Source organism: Capsicum annuum, unplaced genomic scaffold (assembly GCF_002878395.1).
Source record: "Capsicum annuum cultivar UCD-10X-F1 unplaced genomic scaffold, UCD10Xv1.1 ctg83390, whole genome shotgun sequence".
Taxonomy (NCBI): Eukaryota; Viridiplantae; Streptophyta; class Magnoliopsida; order Solanales; family Solanaceae; genus Capsicum; species Capsicum annuum.
In genome coordinates, this window is record NW_025894259.1 from 1,683,860 (window position 1) to 1,693,260 (window position 9,401).

General features: G+C 32.5%; 1 pseudogene; it reads right to left on the reverse strand.

Annotated features, from left to right (window-relative positions):
• Positions 1 to 1,617: 1,617 nt before the first annotated feature.
• Positions 1,618 to 4,276, reverse strand: LOC124895684 (annotated as a pseudogene).
• Between the last annotated feature and the right edge of the window lie 5,125 nt (positions 4,277 to 9,401).

Genomic DNA, 9,401 nt, shown 5'->3' on the forward strand with positions numbered 1-9,401 from the left:
TAAAAAGGGAGACAGAACAATTGCCACCATCTGGAGTGAAAATATAACATATTAATTACTTGAAGGCACATTTTGTTGGGTTCTATGTATGAAAATATAACATATTAATTACTTGCTGAAGGCACATTTTGTTGGGTTCAATATGTATGAAAAGTATGAATGGAAAATGAAGAGAAAAAAGTGGAGAGAAAGAGAGACACTAAAATGAAAAGTGTACTCTTTTAAGGGAAAATTCATTAATTCTCTCACATTGATGGGAGAAGGGAATTTTGAACTGTTTATAATAAGAAACACTTACTCCACATGGATAGTGAGGCAAGAAAAAGGTGGTGCCTTGCGTCGTCGTCGTCATCGTCGCTCGCTCGACTTCGGAGATCTGTCAAATGATCGATCGATGAGATCTATCTTTTTGGACAAAGTTTATTTGACTGAAATCTAATACCAAAGGGAAAAACGCAATAAATTTTTTTGTGTTTTGATCCTCCATTTATATGCATGCATGCAGAGGCGAAAATACTGTTTCAAAATGCAGTGCAGAAGCGAATTGATGCTTCGGAAGCGATGCAACCCTTCAACGAAATGACACACTGATTCATGAAATGGTATGCCTGAAAACGCATTCTTTGGACGAACAGACATAATTTTTCAGAAAGGTTACACCTTTTAAGTGATCCATTGCCACCTTTCAAAAGAGTCACCTGATGGCTATAAAAACCTACTTTCATCCACAGGTTTTGGAACGAAAATTTTTCTGAATTTACAAACTCTTCTTGTCTTTAAAAATATTTCGTGTGATCAATCAAATTATTGAGTGAGTCCAAAGAGATTCTAATTGTTTGAGGTACCGCTACAGTTTGTTTGTTTGGCCATTTTATCCTGGGATGAAGATTCCATAACCTCGGGTACAGTGAGGGGAATTATTCCTTAAGGACACTCCGTGAAGTCGGGGGACTTGGCCTTAAAATTCTGTTTCATCTCATTTCTGAAAGTAAACATACTTTTTGGATAGATTATTTATAATCTTATGTTGAAGGTGTTAAGAAACTTCATAAGTGTTCTAGTCTTAGACTTGAACTTGTGTTGAAATTATTCTTGCATGTATATACAGATTCTTGTACCCGAAAACATTTTAAATAACACATTTGTTGTTGTGGAAATGCTTCAAGGAGAAAGTTTGATATCTGCATATAATATGATTTGTGCTTGTTCTTCAAATGGCAAGCAGAAAATATTGTTGGTATTGCTCGTGCTGCTGCGAATGCTACACTGCTGATGTGAATAGTTATGGTTATGCTATACTTGAATGGGAAGTAGCGAGGAAGCTACTCCTGGCAGTTATCGCTCATGGCATTTTGGATCAACAAAGGAAACAAAAGAATCATCAAACTTGTATTATACTGGTGCTTTTACTGTTTCATATGATGGTCAAAGATCCTAATGTGGTTTCTTCGATACACAAATTTCCCACAGCGTAGTCTTTTAGCAATATGTAGAGATAATAATGTGCTAAACTACTTGTCAATCAAAATCATGTAGCAAAGGCTCATGTGATTTCTGAGAGAACATTTGCTAAATCTACAATAATATGTTGCTGTAATAATATGTCACGGACACAACCATTTATTGTGAAATGTCTATGTTTGACTCGAACTCTGAGACCAAATGAACTGAAATGAAAGGAACATGGTTTTTGAGAGTTGAAGTACAATAACTAAAAACAAGACACAGATTGAAGCAAGATGAATCACTTGTCCATCCAAATAACACAGCGTAGGCTCTTTCCTTGAAGTAGTAAATCAAACGCCTTATTGATATCCTCAAATATCACTTCATGCGTGACAAACTTGTCCAGTTGCAATTCCTGAGAAGCCACATAAATGTGGAACTAAGGGTTAACTTCTTGTATGGTCACTGAAATATATCCGCTATAATTGCAAAGTCACAAGACTATATTTGCCCACATTAAAGTAGCTGAACTTTATCCGCTACAAAATTGTAAAGCAGATTGATTAAGTACCTTGTCAAGATAACGTTTGACCACGATAGGAACATCGGATTTGGGTTTGAGACCCACAAAGAGTGCTCCCGTGAGAGTTTTCCGACTCGTCAGAACCTTTAAAGAGCTAAAATTCAGCTCTCCCCTGGCTTATTATCAACTCTTAAAACAATTGTTTTACCCCAACCCTGCATATTACTGCCAAAGGTATTATGTATTGAGTATGTTTTGGAGAAACCAAAGGGTGGTGAAAGAAAGGGAAAACAATAGACAACTTAGCAATTAATATAAATATAGAGTAGTTAAAAGGAAATTTGTTTTGTTTAAAAGGAAATATAGAGAGTACAAGGATTCACATTTGGCGACAGTCTTGAGGAAGACAGGAAGAATAAGTGGTTGGATTTCCGAGCAAGACTAGACAAGGTAAATGTGGAAAGATACCTCTTACTTGCTATAATCAGATATCATTCAAGTTTATACCTCTTACTTGCTATAATCAGATATCATTTAAGTTTATATGTGATTTCTCCATTAAGCATGTCATTTCTATTCAAGATTATGAGATGTGAATCACCTGGTTCTAAATGGAAAATAATTACCAATTTGCCATAATTACCCGTAGCGTTCTTCAGAGGAGCTACTTTAGGTGGTTATAACCATTTTTGGTACCATGACTGAGATGTAAAGATACAATCCGTATGTTCGAATAGAGACTCCTTTTAACTTTCCTCTATAACTCCATTCCAAAATTTATTTATTTATTTAATATTTTTTTTGTTTTGCATTGTAAACAGTCCACAGCTTTTGAGCTGGAAACAACCTTGGACATTGATCATCAATGATGCACTTGCAAATTCTTTTGTTGCACCTGCAACCGATGATATCAAGGAGGACAAACAGTTGACGTGTAAGTCATATTTGTAGCTCCAGAGTAGTTCATGCAAAACGGTCTTTGAATTTTTTTGATAATATGCTAATATGAAATTTCAAAGGGAAACAAGTTGATGGCTGGTTAATATCATGCTTTTAGGTTAACACATAAGGTTATCATAGTAATTTATGTTTGTAAAGTTTGTACCAGGATTCATGTTCCTTTTTACTGGCAAAGAGTAGCAACTACCCCCCTCATCCTCCCTCCCTGCCCCCAAAAAAGAAAGAACAAAGATGGTGCACCTTAAAAGAAAGAGAGATGGAGAAAGAACCTCAGAATTAAAATTAAATGGTTTAGTGTTAAATGTTCCTTTTGACCACTTAAGAATTAAATGGTTTAGTTATAACTTTTGCCGAAGTGTCCCTTCTGTCGGTGTTTCCGCTGAAGTGATGTTTCTTTGATTTCTTTTGGAAAGTAACCCGAAGTTTGTGGTTCTTTTACTTTCCCTCTTTTGCACAAACACCTCCTTTAATTGACAATAGGCATGTTAAATTTTGCTCATTTGCCTTGCTACTTCTCCGGGGTAGTGGTATGCACTGCGTACATCTTACCCCTGTGTGGAAATACACTAGATTTGTTGTTGTTGTTTATATTGTTGATTAATACACGGTTATGTGGAGAAGCCTTTCGGCAGCAGGCATATGATTTCTGCATAAATGTTGCCAGACCAACACATTCAAAGCAATAGTCAGCACCTCGGTTTGGTTTTATGTATTATTGATTTGGTTTATCGGTTATCAATTTTTAAATATGTTATACCAATAACATATTTTTTTATTGGTTTTTGGTTTATCAGTTTTTAGTCCTTGACGGTTCGGTATTTGGTCTAACCGCTAAGAAAATATGCATAAAATATAAATAGTAGCAACTAACAAGAAAAGAAACGAAATCTTAGTTGCAGCAAAAATTCTACATGATGTGTTTTATTTTATAAAAATCTATAAGCTTGAATAGGTTTTCGGGAAATTGAATAGGTTTATAAAAATGAAAGAGAAATATAGAGTAGGTTATATATATATATAGAGAGAGAAAATATAATTTGAAATATTCTTATTGAGTTATCGATTTATCCAATAATCTGATAAGAAAAAACTGAACCGAATCAATAACCCAATAAATTTTTTTTTTTTTAATAAAACATTCGTTAACCCAATAACAATTAACCAATAACATTTTTATTATTGGTTCAATTTTTGCATACCCCCACTTGAAATATAGCAGAAATGGTGTAAAGTTTCACCATCAGTAGTGAATCTGCTCATGTCATCTCTATGCAACAACGGAGAGATTCGAAATGGGAATTTGGAACAAAGGTTGCTTTTCTTTGATTTACAATCTACACAGTCCATACAGTCCGTCAAAAATATCGGTACAACTGAATCTCCTTTTAACTAATCAACATCTTTTCCAACACTCTCCACAACCCTTTTAACTAATCAACATCTTTTCCAACACTCTCCACAACCCTTAAATACAGTATAATCAGAATGTCATATGTATTTGCTCGTGCACATGCACATATCAATGCTTTAAGGGTACTTTTGATACGTGCCAAAAGTCATTTCTTGTTTCTTAAATTATGTGTGTTCAGTCAAATATAAGTCATAAAAAATATGAGGGAAGGAGTAAAATTTACCCAAAAGCTTCATGGCCCAAGATTCTTGAAAAGCAGCAAGGAAATTCCTACGAAGAACAAAAAAGAGAAAGTTAGCAAACAAGCAATTCAATAGGGAAAGACGGACAAAAATTGCATACTTCCATGTTCCATCTTCCAGAAGGTAACGTCACTGTAATAGAGACAAGTGCAAATCAGGGGACGGCTCAAGCATATAGTATATTGGTGACCTAAGGCGAAAATCAAATAGACGCCTTAAATTTTTAAGAAAAAATAATTTTTTACTAACTCTATTTTCAAAATTATATAATCGATTTCTTATAATTATTTTTTTTAACTAATAATATAATTAATGCATTTAAACTTTCTTGAGACATAATACTCTAGATATATGAACTTTTAATAATTCTTTCTTTTTATATAAAATAATTTAAATTTTCTGGAAATAATATTTATTTAAAAAAAAATGTAATATATTATAATAAAAAATCGGACCCCTCAAATTTGGGGGCCTAAGACGGCGTCTATTGTTTTTATAAGGTAGAGCCAGCACTGGTGCAAAATGATCTTGAGTCGAACTCCATGTGCCTTAGGAGGAGCTACAATCACTTCCTTTATAACCAGTGCTTCTCCTGCTTTTCTTGCCACTGCAGCAGCTGGTCATAACTAACGTGTTGAGACGTAATATAATTAAGTAATTAAAAGTATAGTAACTTATTAAACTTTCCGATGCAATGGTACACAATTAAATATGGAAAGCAACATTTTTTATCAACAAAAATCCTCCTATACATTTCAAGTTTTTCTATCAATCAACAAATCCTTTATATCCACCACAACTATGGATTCCAAGTATTCATTTTTTCATTTTGCTTTCATTGCATATGGTCTACTACTCTTACTTTTCACCCGACCATTAACTTCTTAAAAAAAAGGATTCCAACAATAAAACTGCTTCCACAACTACTAAAGTCAAATTCTATATCTCACATCTACTTAAACTGCGGAAATATGAGAATCTCTTTCGTTAAATTGAAAGAAGTTTGAAACTCACTATGCTTTGCGAAAATTTACATAGACACAGTTGTTTCAAGATTGATTAAAGATTAAAAAATAAAAATATAACAGTACAAAAATTAATTAGATTTTGGTGAAGAGTACAATATACCTCTACAATCAATAGGCTTACCAGCAGTCCTGCTAAGCTCGTTGTTAGAATTTGTCCAAAATTTCCTAGCTTACTTGAATTCTATCATTATTGTGTTTTACTTCGAAAAAAATTTCCTAGTGGAAAACGTTTGCTAGTAGGAAAATGTCTCTTTCCTATTAGATTTCTATTAGGTTTATTCTTTGTTAATAGGAAAAAATCTCTTTTCTATTAGATTTTCATTAGGTTTATTCTTTGTTAGAGGAAGGATTTTGTAAATCTATAAATATAAGATTAGTCTACTCAAGTCAAAATATAATTGTTAGGATTTTTCCCCTGATTTTCTTACCAAAATTAAGTTTTACTTTTTCTTGAAAAGAAAATAAAAGTAACCATAATTACTTTTACTTTTCTTGAAATGAAAATAAAACTTTTTCATATTTGGCTAATCTCTTTCTTGGAGGAAAGATTTTGGATATTTATAAATAGATGACCCTCCCTCCCCCATTCTCATACAATAATATAATAGCATCCACAATGTAGTCGTTTAAGAGTCTTGTTTAGGGGAGACTTCTCTCATAGTTTTCATGCTTTTCAATAATATTTTTTTCATATATAGAGGTCAATTGGCCAAAGCATATCAATAATATGTCTTTTTAGTATATTTTTATTTGTCATCTGAATTATCACCGTCTTGGTTTGCAAACTATAGGCTTCTGCATGACGTCCTCTCGATTTCGAACCCAACAAGTGGTATCAGAGCCTACGGTCCAAAAATCCACTGATTTTGTGAAACGAGATTAAACAGGTTCAAAGCGGTTTCAAAATCAAACTGCAATCAGTTTAGCGATAATGACGATTTTGTCTAACTACATGTGGAGAAAATTGTCAATCATATTTCAATAATCTTGCTATCACATATTTGAAAATAAAACTACTTTTAATCCTGCAAAATGGTTCCAATATTTTTAACCCGAAAAGGGATGATATATTTTAACCCAAAAAGCTCAATTTTTAAAGGATGTCAAACAACAGTGATATATGAAAAATATGTGAAGAACGAAGATTATGCACATGAAGAAAGAGGATCAAGAATATTTTGCAGAAAATCAAGAAAAAAAGGGGAGATTTGTTAGGGTTTTTGCCCTGATTTTCTTACCAAAATTAAGTTTTATTTTCTTGAAAGAAAAATAAAACTTTTTCATATTAGGCTAACCTCTTTCTTGGATGAAGGTTTTGGACATTTATAAATAGATGACCCCCTTCTCATATAATAACCCAATAACATCCACAATGTAGTCTTGTTTAGGGGAGACTTCTCCCTAGTTTTCATGCTTTTCAATAATATTTTTTTTTTATATATAGAGGTCAATTGGCCAAACCATATCAATAATATGTCTTTTTAATATATTTTTATTTTTCATCTGAATTATCACCGTCTTGATTTGCAAACTATAGACTTCCGTATGACGCCCTCTCGATTTCGAACCTAACAATAATAGCTTCCACAATGTAATCTTTAAAGAGATTTGTTTAGGAGGAGATTTTCTCTCAATTAGTTTTTATGTTTTCTTATTTAGGCTTTTAATATGTAGGTCAATTAGCCGAACTATCAATAATATGTTTTTAGTATATTTTTTCTTTGTCATCTGATTTATCTTTTCCATAGTTTGCAAACTTTAAGTTTTCGTATAACGCCCTCTCAATTTTGAACCCAACAAATGGCATCAAAGCCTATGGTTCAATAGTCCGATAGTTCGGATTGAAGATATCAAAGTTGCAACCAATTTGATGATAATGAAGATAATTGTCTAGCTACATGTGGAGAAGGAGTTTAAAGTATATTTTCAACATTTTTGTTGTTGCATCTTTAAAAATAAAAATAAGATATTTTTTGAAATCATTTTTAACCCATAATATTTAAATTTTATGTTTAACCCTGACAAACAACAGTGATGAAGATTACATGAAGAAAAAAACAGGATAATCAATTTTGTCAGAAAATTCAGGCCAAAGGAAGAATTGTTAGGATTTGTCCTGAATTTCTACCTTACTTGGATTCTACTATAATTTTGTTTTACTTCTGAAAGAATTTCATAGTGGAAAACATTTCCTAGTAGGAAAAAATCTCTTTCCTATTGAATTTCTATTAAATTTATTCTTTGTTTGAGGAAGAGTTTTGTAACTCTATTAATAGAAGATATAATAGCATCCACAATTTGTTTTAGGTGAAATTTTCTCTCAATTAGTTTTTATATTTTTTTTATTTAGCTTTTTAATATGTAGGCCAATTGGCCAAACCATATCAATAATATGTTTTTAGTATATTTTTTTTTTGTCATCTGATTTATCTTCTTCATGATTTACAAACATTAAACTTCCGCATAACGTCCTCTCAATTTTGAACTCAATAAATGCAACTCCCAATTTAAGTTCGTTTTGTTTTGTCAACGTCATTTTCAAAATGATGAAAAAGCTGAGTTTAGAAGACATTGTCACTCTGTTGTGTTGTGTGAATTGTTAATCTTCAGTTCTGATTTTTATAGCTAGTGTCCATGACAAGGCTAAGGCCCGTAAAAACTTATTTACACTCAATGATTACATCAAGTCAATCAATACGTGGCACAATGAATATTTAACTATCCGATTATGAATTATGATACACCAAATCCAGTTGTATTGTCCGCAAAGATGCTTTTCTTTTGTCCATTCCATTTCTTAAGGTGACGTGTTTCATGCATAAATAAACTCCGATGATGTACTACATTAAAATAATTTCAAAAGGGTGAAATTGATAGGTTGCTACTTACTTGTAATATATTGGGGAAGATAATATTATTTAAGAGGAGATGGGGACATTAAATATTTCTCTGAAATGTCCATTATCTAAAGGTGTATGCATCACCTACAACTACAAGTGACAAAACTAGTAGAAACAAAATCATAATCAAATTGTTTCTCAAGTTTGTATTCCTCATCAACGTGTGATTTGACCGTGACAATTATGATTCAAGTCAAGTTCTTTTTCTTTTTAGAACTCACTATAAATGTAAAGAGCGAAAATTCAAGTATTAAAGTCATTAACTTTTCTTAATCCCTTTCCGAGAACTCTCACCTTTTTAACTCCCTTCACTACTCGAACTTTCAACCTTGAGATTTAAGTAAGGGGTGTTTACCGTAACTAGAGTTGCCTTTTTTTTGCAGTGAAGCACTTCAATAGGCAATTAGGCAGCCTCATGCCTTCACATATGGCTGTCAAGTGGGTCGGGCCGGGCCAATCCGGAACCGGCTCGTGTTATTTAATCGGGTTGAGGGCCGGTTCGGGTCCGGATTGGGGTCTAAGTGGGTCGAGCCGGGCCCAACAGTAAAAAAATCAAAAACCACCCTAACCTGGCCCACTTAACCCAACCCGGTCAAACCCGATTAAAAAATCAGTCAAAAATATAAGAAAAAACCTTTTTTCAATATACATTATATATACCCACCTATATACATTATAAATACGTTAAACAATATATATGCACTATATATATAGTATATACTACATTAGAATTTAAAAAATATATACGCGTATACACAATTACACATATATACGCACCATCCAAATATATATGTACTACTTTAAACTTTAAAGTTTAAATAAAATATACTACAATATATATATATATATATATAATTATATATATATATATATATATATATATATATATAT